Source organism: Xiphophorus couchianus, chromosome 6, assembly GCF_001444195.1.
Source record: "Xiphophorus couchianus chromosome 6, X_couchianus-1.0, whole genome shotgun sequence".
NCBI lineage: Eukaryota > Metazoa > Chordata > Actinopteri > Cyprinodontiformes > Poeciliidae > Xiphophorus > Xiphophorus couchianus.
This window is the reverse complement of record NC_040233.1, coordinates 4,196,847-4,214,243: the sequence shown is the minus strand read 5'-3', so window position 1 is coordinate 4,214,243 and position 17,397 is coordinate 4,196,847.

Below are 17,397 nucleotides of genomic sequence, written 5' to 3'. Positions count from 1 at the left end.
TACCTCCAGGGGCTCTGCACATGCTTTTACCCTGTAATCTTTTTTTTTTTTTTCTTTGCTGAAAAAAAGCTCGCCTTTTCACATGTGCAGCCCTGCAGCCCTTTGCCAGACTTCGCAGCAGTAGAGCAGTGTCTTTAAAATGACCACAAAGTGAGCAGCAATGCATCAGATTCGCTGTTTGTCCCGGAGCTGAAATATAAGAAACCCCAAATTAGGAGGTGAAGAAGAGCAATTTCCTCCCACCAGCCTGATGCAGAATTAACAGACACACTGATGGGCTTTGATTGTGCAGCACATTCACTCAGCATCTGAGTTACACAGAAAAACCTAATTAGTTCTCCTTACCTAAAAAAATATATGCAAACTTGATGCTTTAAAAAAAAAAATTGTTTTCATTCAATAAACTAATTGAGTAACATCACACAGTAACTTGTGCCATTTTACTGACCGCAACTTAATAAATATGAGTATGTTGTAATCACTTAAACTGCATTTATATATATATATATATATATATATATTTATATGTAAATAAACCCCAGAGATTTCTGCAGGCATTCTTTTTTTTTTTTTTATTTAGAACTACTTATCTAAAAAGAAAGTTTATTAATTGAAACAGTTCTGGGCTCCTGCTTTTTATTTGTTTCTCTACTCAAACTGTGTCAGAAAATACAGAGAGCAGTGACATTTTTGCTCCCTATTTTTCAGTAAAAACAAACGCAAGCATATGCAAAGCCACACATTCGGGCAGAACGAAGTGGTCGTGAAGATGAACATGCGGCTCACTCATGGTGTCGCTTCGTGGACGTCAGTGTACATGCCAAACTAATTAGTGAAGGCAGACCCGCTCAGACCGATCGTGTTTCGTGGATCAAAGTCACAAAACGCCTCGACTTGGACGCACATTTGTTTTTGAAGTGTGAGGCTTGATATCGAGCATCAAAATTGCTCTGGACCAACATTTTGGAGGAACCTCTTGCCTTTTTTTCCCCTCTCCTGGTCTCTTTGCACAATGGCGGATGAAATACTGAGAAAGCATCTTGGTTTATTCACTGAATGGAAGAAAATGTCATCATCGGGCATCTCTGCGACACATTTAAATGTGATAAGTCAGAGGTTTTGTGACTTTGGTTGGTTTCACCACCTCTGACGAGGGTTTTTGTCAGCGCTGCTTTCGTCTCACCTTAGCCCAGTTTGACGACCTGCTAGCTAGCAACGGTGCCCGCGTCTTCTGGTAGGACTCCGACCACAGACCACTGAGTCACAAAGAGAAGTCTCTCTGATTGGTTGAAGTTCCGTCCAATAATGATACTGTTAGTCCAGCAGCAAAAGCTCAGGTTTCCAGCTCCAGCGGCAGACACACGTCACACACGTCAACGCTTCAAGGCCCGTCACAATAAGTAATGATGAATTTAAACAAACTCAATCATTTCCATTTGAATGATTTATTGTTTTTCTCCTTTTCTCTCTCTCTCTCTCTCTTTCCACCTAAAACTGGACTACAAAAGTCTCCAATTTGTTAATTTTATTTGTTATTTCTGTTGTTTTATTTATTTTGAATATTTAAAATGTCTTTCAGCTCCAGTGTTTAAATGTTTGTTAGAATTTAAAGTTTATTGATCTTGGAGAATTTCGTTCTTCATTTACTGTCAAGCCATTACCATTATAGCACTGGAAAACAGTCCCAAACATCAATATGATCATTTATCGCAATAACTTCTGTGGCCAATTTACCGTCCAGCAAAATTTGCTATCATGACGGGCCCAGACACACATCCAGATGTAAACCAGATGTAAACCAGACCAGACGCCCCTGATTTTCAATCGAGCAGTCCGGCTCAACTGAAAATTAAATACACTTAATTTAGTCGGTTAAAGTTAACATCGTCATTCGCTGGACTTAAGGATGTTACCAAAACCTTGACCAAGGTCAAGCTATATTCACACGTCTTTTTCAGTGAATAGTGGTTCTCACTACAGCAGACATGTCCAAAGTCCGGCCCGGGGGCCAAATGCGGCCCGTGGTCAATTTTCATCCGGCCCGCAGCCTCCGTCATAGAATCAATAACGCCTGGCCCGCGTGTAATACATTGGGCAGCAGCGCTGTTACTTGCGTGTTCTAAGTGCTGACATCTAGAGGCTCAAATAGGAACAGCAAATTAATATGTGAGGCCCCCCAATTTTCTAAAATGGCGGCAATTAGCAAAAGGAGGAAAGTTGACTGCGAGGGCCGACGGTTCAAGGATGGGTGGAAATTGGACTATTTCTTCATTGAAATACGTAACAACTGTGTCTGCCTCATTTGTAAAGAGACAGTGGCTGTTTTTAAAGAGTTCAATGTGAAGCGACATTATCAAACAAAACATGCTGAGGCATATGACAAGATCACAGGTAATGAACGCAGCGAGAAACTGAAACACCTTGAAGCTAGCTTAATCTCACAGCAGCAATATTTTACAAAAGCTCGAGAGTCAAACGAAAATGCTACAAAGGCTAGTTACGAGGTAGCAGCGCTGATCGCAAAGCATTGCAAACCTTTCACCGAGGGTGAATTTATCAAAGACTGTGTGATGACAATGGTAAAAAATATCTGTCCTGAGAAGCAGCAAGAGTTTGCCAAAGTCTGCCCGGCACGTAACACTGTGGCGCGCAGGATTGAAGAAGTGTCATCGGATATCAAAAGACAATTGGGAATCAGAGGAAAGGAGTTTGACTTTTTTTCACTAGCTTGCGACGAAAGCACAGACGCCTCTGACACTGCTCAGTTACTTATTTTTTTGAGAGGAGTGGACAACGAAATGAATATTACTGAAGAACTACTTGACCTACAGAGCCTGAAAAACCAAACAAGAGGAACAGATTTATTCTCTTCTGTTTGCACTGCCGTGGATAACATGAAACTCCCGTGGAATAAAATTTCTGGGATAATTACCGATGGCGCGCCATCGATGACTGGCAAGCAAAGCGGATTAGCAACACTAATAAGTAACAAAGTAAGTGAAGAAGGAGGGAAAGCTGTAAAGCTCCATTGCATCATTCATCAGCAAGTTCTGTGTGCTAAACATCTCCAATACGAACATGTTATGGGACCGGTGATAAAGTCAATTAATTATATCCGCTCCAGAGCGCTATGCCACCGTCAGTTCCAACAGTTTCTCAGCGAGATTCATGCGGAATATGGAGATGTTGTCTATCACAATGACGTGAGATGGCTCAGTCGGGGTTCTGCACTGTCACGCTTCTACTCACTTAGGCAAGAAATCGGTGAGTTTTTGGCTGAAAAAGGACAACCTATGGGAGAACTAAGTGACCCTATTTGGCTGGCTGATTTGGGGTTTCTAGTTGACATTACAAAGCATCTTAATGTCCTCAACACCAGTCTCCAAGGACCAGATGCAGTCATAAGCCAACTATATTCACATGTCAAAGCCTTTGGAATCAAGCTGCAACTGTTTGAAAGACACCTGTCGTCGACCCAGCCCAGCACTGCGCACTTTCCAGCGCTGTAAGAAATCATGGCCAGATTCCCACAGAGCGATGTCGCAGTGCAAACAAGGAGGTACGCGTCAGATATTTCATCTCTGGCTGAAGAGTTTAAACAACGCTTTCGGGACTTTGCAGCAATCGAGAAGGAGATCACTCTTTTTTCCTCACCTTTCTCCGTGGACACAGATGATGTTTATTAAGGAAGAACTATTTATTAAAACTTTGAACAAAACGTTTGGCTCGTCTCTTCCTTAACACAGCCGGGTTCTTCTCGGCGAGCAGCGGCCAGCTGTAAAACGAAACTAAACAAGGCGTGTTGACGTCACAGATCACAGAGTTTAATTCATACAAAACCACACATGAATCAGTTAACAAAGCTGCAGAGGTACAGAGATATGCATTTTCTCATAAAAATAAAATAAAAACACACAAGGGGAAGACAAACGAACACAAAGACAGACAAAGGCGCCCACGTGGAGAAAAGATGGAAAAAACTCTCTCTCTTTCTCTTTACACGTCATCTTATACAAAGAGGTGTTTCCGTATTTTAATTTATGCAACGAAGGCGTTCCGTTGTTCAACCAATCAGAGAGCCACCTTGGAAAAACGTAAACCTTCCCCTAAGTTTTAATGACCAAACTCAAGAGTCATTTTAGTTGTTAAAGTTATAAGTTAATTTCACAAAACCTATCTTGCTCCTCTGCAGTCAGCTTCTCCAAAGATTTGAATCTTTGCCTTATCATGAACAATATTTAAAAGGTGTATCCGAAATTAAACATAGATGTTTCCAAGATTCGAAATCTGTGATCAACTCCAGATGCAGCTCAGAGCCCCTGGGAAACCCCCCAACCTCCGACCTCTAGGCAGGGGAAGATATTCTTTATGGCCTACTAATTTAAAGCCTTTCAAGAGAATAGTATTTTATGGCTGCTCTAAGTTACAGCCCTGCCAGGAGAATGTTTATCTCTGCTTAACATTTGTCCAAATAGGAATGTTTATCTCTTAAACGCACATGGCATGAGATTAGCCATATTAAACACTCAACAATATCCATATTTCCTTAACATGTTCCAGACTATTTGCAGTTGGAGGTCATTGAGCTGCAGTGTGACGCAGAGATCCGCGGTCAGCACCAGCAGCTTACTCTCGCCAACTTTTACCGACAGCTGAATAAGGACAGGTTTCCAGATATTCGAGCATTTGCTAAGAAAATGCTAAGCTTGTTTGGGTCGACGTATTTGTGTGAGAAGACATTCTCGGTTATGAAATTAAATAAGAGCCATGTGAGGACACGGCTATCGGACTCTCACTTACAAGACATCTTGCGCATCAATACTACTGCCATTGAGCCAGACCTGGCCTTTGTCCTGCAATCCAGATCTCAGTTTCACCCATCACACTAATGCGGACAAGTCATCATTTTTCATTGACCTAAGTCTGAAAAACCGAAGTCTGGGGGTTATGTTTATTGTTTATTATTCTGGAGTGAAAGCATGTAGGGTTGGACTGTAAGGTACGCACTAGCTACACCGCTAGTGCGCACATCATCACCGCGCGTCCTGTCCCCGGGTCGCCAAGCGAGAGAGAGGTGTGCCAATCAACATTTATAGTTACTGTCATATTTTAAATGAGCCCTGCACTTGTTGATATGACAATTTCTCTGTTATTGTGTTTAAAAATTCTGTAATTATTAAACTCCCATTTTGAGATTTTTTTTTATGTTTCAAATGTAATTTGCACCCAAGAGTACAATTACTTCTCTTCAACTGTTACAAAAAAGTTAAAGTGTTAAAAAAGTGACGTTAAATGAATATTTAATTTCAATTTTCAATGTCAATTGAATTTTGATATGTATGTTTCAAATGAACCAAAACATATGCTTAAGATGGCTGAAATTAAAATAAAAAAGCAAATGTGAAACACACAACAGCTCGCTGAAATGTATTTAAATTAATTGCTGTTATATGTAAAGAACGTCCGCCAAGGTTGGCCCCCCTATATTTTTAACACACCAAATCTGGCCCCCTTTGCAAAACGTTTGGACACCCCTGCACTACAGTAATCACCAGAGCTGTTTTATGTTTGCCACAAGTATGGGTTTGGGTTTATTATCCATATATTTATTTTACTTTTTTTGCTTTATTTAGACCACTGCTCCCTCTGGCAATCTGTCGCTGCAGACCGAAGCCTTCCCTCCATCATCGTCTCGGTGAGGACCGGACAGAATGATGCGGTCAGGCAGCCGTGCCGCCATCTGGAGACATTGTGAAGTAACGAACCGACAGTCGGTGATTCAACACTTTCTTTAAAAATATCTTCACAGGTTACGGGTTGGCTGCCGCATTCAAAACCAATACTCAGGGTTCACGTTGGGACCAGCCCCTACTCCTATCTGCCACGTTCTGCAATCGTCACGCGCGCAACACGTTCACCTTTCATGGCGCTGCCGTCGGCGCAGGAAGCAGAACAAATGTAGAGTCCATGGAGCTTTATTTCTGGAAGGTGAGAACTTTTCTTTTTTTTACCTTACTGCCAAAGCCAATCACGGGAAGTCGTACAATTGCAAGATGTGTGCGAGAAAAATACAAACCGGAGCATGAGACGAGCAGGCGCACTCTTCATATGTACGGAAAGAGCGTCAGCGGCGCGAGAGCTGGCGAGAATATCTGAAACCCATTTAAAGTATGACTCACTTAATGCATCTCGAGTGGACCGAAAAGCTGGGAAATAGATGTAAATGCACCGTTATCTCGAACGAGAGTAAATAACCTTACAGCAGAAAGTGAAGGAATACACAGACGGCTGAGGAAAACGGCTTCAGTTGGACGTGTTGGAGAAAGGAGAGAGAGCTACAGCTCAACTTTACAAATCTAACTACCACCAGAAACAACTCTGCTCCGAGTTAAAGGGGCAGTATTGTGTTTTCCAGCCGCATGGAATCATCAAGCACAATTAAGTAACTATGTTATCTTAAGTTGTTATAAAAATGCTGCATATGTACATATCAAATATGACTAAAAAGGAATTTGACTTTGTAATTTAACACCTTGAAATTGGGGCCTCCACCTCTATAAAGGTGACATATTATACAAAATTAGTATTTTGTATTTTTTCTGTATTCCAGTTTGGGTTTTTTACTGCTTCCACAAACACCTCAAGCACGAAAAAAAACAAACAAAAAAACTCCCAGCAGGTTTTTGGTGTCTGGAAAAATGAGCCGTTTCGGAAACCGTCAAAACGTCACAAATCAGCAGTCACTGACCGTCGCCTAGCAACCCTGCGGGACTGCGGCGCGTTTGGTCAGCTAGCTTTACAATTGTTAGGTTGTTGACTTGCTTGTCCAGAAACCACTTGCTGCATTCTTTGCTGGCTGTGCAGGAGGCTCCACTGCTTCTTTCCAAAGATGTACGGTCGTTTGACTGAACATCTGTTTGCAGCCTTTTTCACATGCGAGTGTAAACGCTGAGTTGGGGGGCGTGGCCAGCAGCAGCTTATATGGATTTAAAGTGACATGAGTCAAAGCATGTTCTGTATCCCCCATAGATCTATTCTAACCTGTTCAATGAAGCATAATGGGTCGCCTATAAGAAGCTATTGCTGGGTCCAACACTCCACCTACAGGAAGTCATCGCTACATCACTCCTCTATTAACCCTTTAACATTTTTACCAGCGTTTCACTGACAATTAGCTGGTATAAGGAATGAGCAAACTGGTTCATTGATTGATTGATTGATTGATTGATCTTTGACAGACTGATATTGACGCAAACATTAAAAATACACGAACCGCCACCACAATTCACCTCAGATTCAATGTTTTGAGTGAAATAAAATAAAATTCAATTCAATGCTATATTGTAGATCTAAATAAACTAATGGAATTGTGTGTTTTTTTTCTTCAACAGCAAGAGAAAAACTGAAAAATTATTTTTAAGAAAAACTTTCTTTCACAAGAACCTTTGATTGTAATTCTTTAATGAGCTCCACGCAGCAGATTATTGCTTATCGGCCTCTCAGCGACTCCGCTGAAAATGTATTTTTCTTGATTGCGAACAATAAAAATTAAAACTCTCTCAAAGAGGGGGTGTTTATAACGGCTCGTAAATGGGGGAGAATTTAAACTTAACGACATTCGAGAGATGCGAAAAGCACTGCAATTGCTGTGAGATTAAATGGAACGGCTGTGTTTCAGAAATAAAAGGAACGAGGCTGGAACGAGATGAGGAGAAAAAAAAAAACAACCATAACGGCTAGTTGGAGGGACAGAAAGAAGATGCATGGCTGGACGTGGGGCTGCGTGTCTGGGTGCAGCGGGTCAGGCGGGTACCGAGGGCCTGGAAGCATGAGGGATTTGTAGGTGACAAGAAAGATTTAATAAATGATGCGGGGCTTGACAGGCAGTTAGTGGAGATTTATGAGTGACGGTGATATGTTGGGAACTCTTAAAACATGTTTGTGTCATAGAAGCTCACAGAAACCGCAGGGCTGCTTCTGCTTTTTGTTGGAAATTAAAAAACAGAAATGGCTTGAAGTAACGAAATTGCAACAAAGTCGTGGATTTGAGTTTTCACGTCTCCTTTTCAATGTAGTTGGTCACAAATTTATCACCTGTAACGTCTCATTTTCTCATTGTCACCTTCCTAAGAAATGGCTTAAATAACAGCCAAAATATATATTGAGGCAAAAAATATATATATACTTTTGGCAAAATGTGAGTTGGGCAATTATCTTACAAAAGTGATGTTTTATCGGTTTACGGTGCTGTTTATGAACAGATAAAGGTCCGATGACCCAATCCTAACAAATATATTATACAGTTGAAACCAGAAGTTTACACACACACCAAGGAAAAAAAAAACTTACAACTTCTTTTCGTCACTGTCTGAAGCGAACTCAGAGCAACTTCTTATTTTAGGTCAGTTGGAGTTACTAAAATTATCTCAATCTGCTAAATGTCACAATAATGAGAGAGATTTTCCGTCTATGTCGTCTATATCAGAAGTTTACTTTGATTCTTCAGTGTTTGCCAGCATCGCCTTTGAAGTTCATGACTTGTGTCAAACATTTATGGGTTTCCTTCCATCAGCTCGCAATAGTTTGCTGGAGTTCTGACCCATTCTAGCTGACAGAACCGGTGGAACTGAGTCAGGCTTTTTCATATCTCTCTGGGACTAACATCAGGACTCTGTGAAGGCCTAGTCAAACACCTTGTTGTCCTTAAGCCATTTTGTAACCACCTTGGTTGTATGCTTAAGATCATTGTCCATTTGGAAGATGGACAAAGCTGCTGTCGACCGCGTCCCCCAACTCAACATTTACACGCACATGTGAAATGGGTGCAAACAGTTGCGCAATTATGCAACCACACATCATCGAAAAGCAGAAGTGGAGCCTCCTGCACAACCAGCAAAGAATGCAGCAGGTGGGAAAATCTTTCTTTACAAGTGTTTTGTCAGCAACATTTGTAGTCGGACTTACTCCGCTTGGGTTGCTAAGTGAGATGCTGGTCTTCACTGGGGTTGCTAGGTAAGGGGCATTCCAGAGGTTTGTGAAATGGCTCGATTTCCAGTCGCCAAAAAACATTCAACTTATTGCCAAGAAACAAGTGGGTGGGTTTTTTAGTATGTTTTTCTAAGTGTTTGGGCTTTTTTTAATTAGCTGTAGAAACACAAATGAAAGTACAAAGACATACAAAATGTGAATTTTACATAATAATTCCCTTTTAAGCTCTCTGTTAAAAATACCTCGTCCTTATTGTTATGTCAGCCTTATGATTCAGATTTGAATCACCCATTGAACAGTTTTAATAGGCCACTGTCATATTTTTAGTCATGGAGTACTCAGCTAAAGCAATGTCTTTTAAGGCTTTTTAAAGCTACATGTGATGAGTCTCAATAGTTTGAATTGTTTATTTCAGGTTTGGGAATTGAATGTCTACCGAGTGTGATATAGAAAGACTGATGTCTCTGAGGTATTTTGGTTTTGATTAAAATGCAGCTGAGTGTGAAAGGGAATGTCTCACTCCCAGCATCCGAACTTGGTGGTGGTTTAAATTCATAATTAAACTTTTTTTTTTTTGCATTGTCATAATCTAATGGTATTATTGAACTACCTTAAGTTCAAATGGCAACATTTTCTTTCAGTAAAGCTAAAAAAGCCCCAAAAAACAAAAAAATCAGTAGAAAGATCTCCTTGGTTACTTGCCATTGAGCGTTGATATTGGGTTGTAATGTCATGTTAGCTTAGAAGCCCTACTTTAAATGGGGAACTCTCTGGGACTTGACCAAATAGAAGAAGAAGATGAGGAGGACAAAAAAAGAATAAGAAAGTAAACAAAAGGAAAATGTCTTGATTTTAACACGTTTTTCTCGGGTGAATTAAGCTAATTGTTCACAATCTATCTTTAGTAACATAACATTATGTAAAGCTCATAAAAGTTAACTTCACATAATGCTGCCCTTTTAAGAAGTCGTGTTTATGGTTCACCACAGGCCATGTGTGGGACACGGCGAGCATGTGAAACAAGGACCTAAAGCCAGCTGAGACTCTTAAGACACGGAAACATTTGTTCACAGAGGCTCTCTGTCACCAACTAGTTTGGAAAGAAGGTGCCTGTACATGTGCAAAGCGAGTGGAGACAAACCCCAAAAGACTTGGAGCTGTAAATGAAGTGAAAAGTGGTTCTACAAATTACCTCAGGCTGAACTGGTTGCAGAGCAAATTACTAAACGTTTGAAAGAGAGTCCATATATTCTAAACAGAGTGCTGTTTGGTTTTAGAAAACGTCATTCTACTGAAACAGGTATATGCTTTCTAGTAGAAAATACTAAAAACCTTAACCTTAGATTAAGGTGATGCTGTCTTCAGTGATTTATGGAATGACACCATCAAACTGAACTATTCTATTTTAACTCCTCTAAGTGCAAAAACATGGATCAGTCATGTGCATACTCCATGTAGGATGCAGTGTGTTCAGGTACAGAATATGCAACTGGGGATGGTTGAAAATATGTCCGGCGTACCACAGGGCCGGTGTATGGGACCGTTGCTTTTTAGCTTATTCATTAGTGTAACCTGCCAGATGTATGCAGATGACGTCGTATAAATAATAAGCTGGCCAAAAATTGACAGTGGTGATGGGTAATTGTGATGAATGGATTCGGAGATTTCATTTACATCTTTACATTTTTTTTTTCAAAATTTTGGGTTTGTACTTCTCAGGAAAAGGCAAATACTGACAGTGATTCAAGTAGTTTTTGCTAAAAACAAAAATCTAAAATAAGCACAACGGTTCAAATATTTAGGGGTCATGTTTAATTCACAATTAAATGAAACAAGGTGCGATTAGAAAGTAATTTAATCAAATGAATTTTGCTAGAGAAATAGTAACTTTTGAAAGCGTAAATGTATACTTTGATACCAAAGATGTAGGATAAAAAAACAAAAACAAATTGCTTCCAAAAAAACATGAATGACTAAGTTGGGACAACATTGCAATATATGAGGATTCCATCTTGGTATACAAAATATTTCAGGGCTTTGCACCGGCTCTATCACAACAATTTATTCAAAAGAATACCGTTCAGAGAACGAGGGCAGGTCGTAGGGGTGACTGTTCAATATCACTCAGGAAAACCGCTAAGAGCCAAAGTTAGTTTTTAAACATCAGGGAGATTTTACTTCTCATTTCATCTATAAAACATATTTTTTTTAAAATAAAAATAAAAATCGGCTCTTGGAAATCATCATCAACATGAACTACATGTTAATATGTGTGGATTTTATGGTTGTTCTATGCATTTTAATACCTACTAGTGCTATTTTGTGGTTTCCGTCCTCGGTTTTATAATGTTTTTTTTTAACATCAGCCCGCCAATGAAACTAGAGATTAAAATTTGCCACTAATGTGTTTACATGTAAATGTTTAACACGTTACCAAAAAAAAAAGAAAACACAAAACAAATCAAACTTAAACTTGATGTAAATGCCTGCCTCATTTTTTTAGACTTTCACTTTCTAAACATTTAGAATAATGTGGTTGTTTTTTTAAAAAAATTTTCTTTCCACTTCCCATGATGTGCTACATTGTGGTGACCTCTTGGGGGGGGAAAAAAAAACTAAAAACAAAGTTGTGGTTGTAAGTTGACAAAATGTGAAAAGTTTAAAAGGTTATGAATAATTTTGGAAGCGTGCACCGCTGATATCTTCCCCTTTTTAACACGGACATAAAATCTGACCAAAGAGCCTGGTGTTGTCATCGTCAGCAGACCCGTGTTAACGACAGCCACTGGTAATTATCTCAGTAAAGGAGCAACATTAACATATGCTCGCTGCTAAAAAGGAATATCTGATTGGCCACCACACAACGCACTTCCTCCATCAAAATAAATCAGTAAGGCTTCAGAGAACTGGCGTTACCCTGGAAACCACCAAGTCTGAATGGGGATTTTTCTGTACAATTTTTTGGTGATAATGACACCCATCGCAGTAAGACGCTGCAATCAAAACTCCCTTTTCCTGTCCACGTCACCTTCCTGCGAGAACTGAAAGGTCTCATGCGAACCCTTTACGTATTTATTAGTCTCGCTGAAGATGTAAATCAAGTCTGAAATAATGATACTGTTAGAAACGGAGCAGGAAGAGTTCTGCATGGCGACTGTGAACCGCCCGAAACTGATTAATACTAATAAGCGAGTTCAAATGTAACAGTGAAAAACATTTCCTATCAGTTTTGAAAGCAGGTATAGTTACAGTTCCTTGCTGCCGTTTTTTTTTTTTTTCTTTTATTGAGCTTATGACTTTAATTGTCCGCCACACAGAGTGACCCCATAGCGACTTACCTCATTATGTTATAGATTCCGTTGTGATTTTTCCACACTTCTAAGCACTGCCACCCCACAACACAACATACAAACTTATTAGTTATTCTGATTAGATTGTGCTCTACTTAACACAACTCATTTGGGACTCATTAAAAGATTTTTAATGAATAAAGAAGTGACTTAATGTGCTCCAGAAGTGACCTACGATGATTTAGAACTTCATTAGTACCACCAGTGTAAGCTGACGCTGGCAGATAACCAAGAGTGGCTCCGAAAGCTATGAAAAAAAATGGTTAAATCAATGGAAACAAGCCTGGTTGTATTGTATGCGCTGCTGCTCATTTCTTATTTTGCATGTTGTCCAGTTTCATGTCATGAAAGAATAGAATTACTGTCAAAGTTGAATTCAGAGGTTCAGTAACTCATTGTACACTACCTTTTTTATTTGCATTTTATTGTGTCCCTGAAAAAACTTTAATTTATTTTCTTGGGATCGTTTGACACGGAGCAACACAAAGTGGTGCATAATATTGAAGTGGAAAGAAAATGACAAATTGAAATTTGTTTTGCAAATAAAAATCGGAGAAAGCGCAAATTCATTTTGCATTCTGCCACGCCGAGTCGAGATTCTGTAGAGTTAACTCTTGCTACAAGCACAGTTGCTGCTTTTAGGGTGTTCGTCTACCGGCTACAGTTCTGGGCCAGTCTCTTTTGGACAAAATGTCTCAAGATCAGTCTGATTGGATGGCGAGTGTCTGTGAACACCAACTTAAAAGTGTTGCTGTACAAACGTGTTCGGACCTAAACCAATCTATTAAGAAAACCACAATAGGAACAATCTTTTTTTTTTTTTAAAGCAGTTTTCTAAATATTACGCTCTACCATACAGTTGAGATGTCTCTTTATGGAAAAAGGACAGAGGACAGTCAGGGGAAAAGGTGAACAATTAGTTTTTTTTTACATAAATCATCAAAAATATTTTTGAGGTATTTGATTAACTTTAATTTTGGAAAACATTCCATTAAAACAACAGAAAGTGTTGGACAATAACTGATCAACTTTGGATATTGATTGGCTTGTTGACTTGGTTGATCTGTGGGCGACTAACAGGAGGAACCTTTGAGTAAGATTGGCTTCTAGCTTAATAACCCAGATTGATTGCAGATCAGCTCTGGGTTTTAAATGCAGAGGTCAAGAATGTATCCAAAGAGCTAAAAGTACTGTTTCTTAGACTAGGTTGTTTTGTGCTGCATGTCAAAAATGTTAGTTCTTCACACATCCTTATCACAGGCAGTGATGAGTGATGGGTATGGGACAGTGGTCTTGTAGTAGTAAGGTAGCTTTTCAGCCATATCAAAATAAATGCATTTCACAAAACTGCAATGGAAAGATTATAGAATCGCCTGATCAACAACCGGATGTTACTACTGCTGGAAACGCTGAAGAAGACGACAGGAAGTGAGCTCTCACTCAGTATCGCAAAGGTCATCAGTTCATAAAAAGTTGTGTGTCATTTGAAACTCTTCTGTAAAATCGCCGACTACAATTTCCGCAAAACACCGAATACATAGCCACTCATAAGTATAGGGAGCTTATCCTTATCTCGTGAACGAGTTTATTAAGGTGAGATTTTAATGTCATTTCTTATTTAATGTCAACACTGCAATGGCAAAACTGTGTTTATTTAACATTAGCAGAAAGTAGACAAAGGTTTTCACACATTTGTAATAGAAATGCAGCAGTAGGCATCTCCAGTGCATTGAATGCTGGGGATTGCAGTCCCATTAAAATGGATGCCCAACATCAGGAATTCCCCACACCCGCCTGCTGAAGCAGAGTCCAAGCTGCAGGGATTCAGGAATTGTATTTATTCTAGTAGGAGCGACAGTCGCTCTGAGGCTCAGGAACGAGGCTTATATATGGCGGTGCAATAACTGGGATGCCCTCTAGTGTGGAGCATGGTAGATGTGAACAAATGAGACCATTGTTCAGAGGAAAGTCCCCTTAAGTAGCACACCCTGCGACTGCTAGTTCACACATGCCACTTTATAAATCTTAAAATACCAAGAGTTATCTTTTATCCTGACAAACAACACAGCCGACCAAGGTACAAATCACCGAATTCAATTAAAGTAATTTCACAGAGCTTTTCTTTTGCACAATGAACCAGAGGGCCACGCTGCTGTCTCAGTGTGAACAGCCTTAAATGGAGTCCTTCAAGCTAATCGTCTCTGTTCTTTGATTAAGATGTAGTGTTTCATCGTGCTCTCTGAACTCAAGAAGAAATGACTTGTGGCTATGAATGCTTGCATTCGTTAACCCCGCTGTCCTTAAAGAATACGTACTGTAATGAATCCCTTCTGAAGACTGCAGCACAGCTCGGCAGACCTGACTTCATTAAGGCGCTGCAGAGGGAGAGCAGCGCTGGAGCCCAGAGTGTTGTACGGATCCTTGTTAGTTAGTTTACAATGAAACGTCTTCCGCTCATTCAAGGATGATGTTGTAGCTGTGCTTGTTCTGATATGTCCAAACATTCTGCACCCAAACAGACTGTTAGTCAGCTGACAAAAAGGCGAGCTCCCACATGATGGAGCCGTGGACAAAACATCCCCCCTGGGATCTCATTGTCATTTCAATTACACCAATAGACACTAGTGTCGGAATAAGAGTACATTCACACCGGCCTTGTTTAGTCCGCTTTAATAGATCTCTAGTCCGTTTGCCCAGAAAAAATGTGGTTTGGTCGGGGAGGTGTGAATGTGCAATCGAACTCGTGGACAAATAAAAGCAAATAAAAGTTTCCACAGGGTGGAGTGGAAAGAGGCAGGGCCTGGAATGTCTCATTCACATTAAAAAACAACTGCAGCCAAACGGTCTGATCTAAAACGGAGGTAAATGACGGGTGTGGAGCTACGACAACAAGAGACTCGGACCAACTTGTTGCAATTCTACTCTATATAAACCAAGTGAATGATTTACATGTGGAAAGGAAGGATTTAAAAGCATGTGTACACTTTAAAACTCCTGTTTTTTTATTGTTTTTACAATGATCCATAGTAGCAATTCACATACATTAGCATTTTCAACAACCTTTCGACTCCCACATGCACAGCTCGTGTTTGGTCCGTTATTATCCTCTCCGGTGGAATAAATGTTCATTACAAATAACTTAAAAGTTTTGTCAGCGGGCCTGTGCAGAAAGGAAGGAACTTAGTGGTCATGAAGAAATGAGGCACAACATAAAACCCAGTGAGTGTTATGTGTGAATGTACTCCAGGGAGCGCAAGAACGGTAACTAATGACGGAGGGTTGAATAATGAATGAGGCATCACTGGAGTGCACCTGGTTTAGACTTAATAATGGGCCCCTCGTAAAACAAATGGCTCTTAATCCTTAGGTGCCATGTTTCACAAATGCCGAGCCATTCATCTGCTTACACCTTTGGTGACCACGTTCTTTTCCCCTAAAAATGCAGTATGTAACTTTTAGATAAAAAAAATTAAAAAGTTACTGTATTTTCTAAACAATTGTCAAAACTGTCACTTTGTCATGACAGCATGGTACGAGACATATAACTCCTCTGCCTTCTCCCAGTGTACCCAGTGCTACCTGGAAAAACCAATCAGAACCAGGAGGCGGGTCTTAGCGCTGTCAGTCAGAGCAGAATGAATGCTAAGGCTAGTTAGCATGGCCACCGATGCTAGCGGTTTTCCTGGAATGGTAAGTTGTTTCTCTCCCATCAGCACATTTAGCAACACATACACAAGGTTGATAGACATATGTTGCGACAGTGTTTTTTCTGTTTCTTCTGCATAATTTGGAATTTTCACATTTCCATTCCACCAGTTCACACCATTATATACAGTATATATATATACAGGGGTTGGACAATGAAACTGAAACACCTCTGACCACTGTGCAGGACTTGTATATGTCATTCCCAAGACGAATTGACGCTGTATTGGTCGCAAAAGGAGGCCCTACACCATACTAATAAGTTATTGTGGTCTAAAACCAGGTGTTTCAGTTTCATTGTCCAACCCCTGTATATTTACACTATAGTATTATAATATTATTATAATTATAAATACATTACTGCTTTTGTAGTTTTACATTTTGGTTTGTAGTGCCTGCACATCCCTACTGTCATGTTTTAATAATGTAATTGAATTATTAATTTTAATAATTGATTATTATTATAATTAATACTTTTTAACCTATTAATTCAATTTCATTTAACTCTGGGATCAATAAAGTATGTTTGAATTGGATTGAATTCATAATTATAATGCTAATATATAGTACACTACACACTCCGTTACTGACATTACAAAACGTTGAATATCTGGGTAAAAATAGTTAAATTGTTGTTTAAAGTACATTTTACACACTATTTCTATATAATATTTTGGTGCCTCCTTAAACTGTGAATGAACCATGAATATATCTGTGCCAACATTTGGCCTTTACATCAACATAGTTCTTTTTAAAACTTATACGCATTATTATTAATTGTTTTTGTGTGTGTGTGTATATAAATATAAAACTCTAGTTTGTGTTTTGTCACCTTAAACAGAAATAACAAACAGGTGTCTCTGCACGCGTTACTAAAAGGTTGAAAACCAATAGTGAACAGCAGTAGCTGTCTTATCCTCGAGGTGCGCGGCATTTAAAACACAATTGCACTGGAAATCGATAGCTGAGTTCAGGAACCTCCCTGTCAAAATGCCGAAGAAACACAACTCAAAGCTGTGCGGCGCATAAAATGTCATCCCCGCTGTGCCTCGGCTCATTTTTTGGGTGGACCACAGCCAAATGGAAAACATTTTGTATTCTGACAAATAACAGCAAAATCCTGTTTGGAAATCATTCTGTCCTTGAGCTAAAAAGAAGATTGATCACGTCGCTGGTGATGATGCAGTGGCTGTTACTGACTTAAAAAGGCCATATATTTTAATCACCTCCCATCCTGTTAGCATTGGGTCTGCTGTTAAGTAGACTGTTGTTAAGCACTATCAAGTAAATAAATATGCGGTCTAAATGACTGGTTTCATATTTTATACATGACTGTATCACTTATAACAAATGC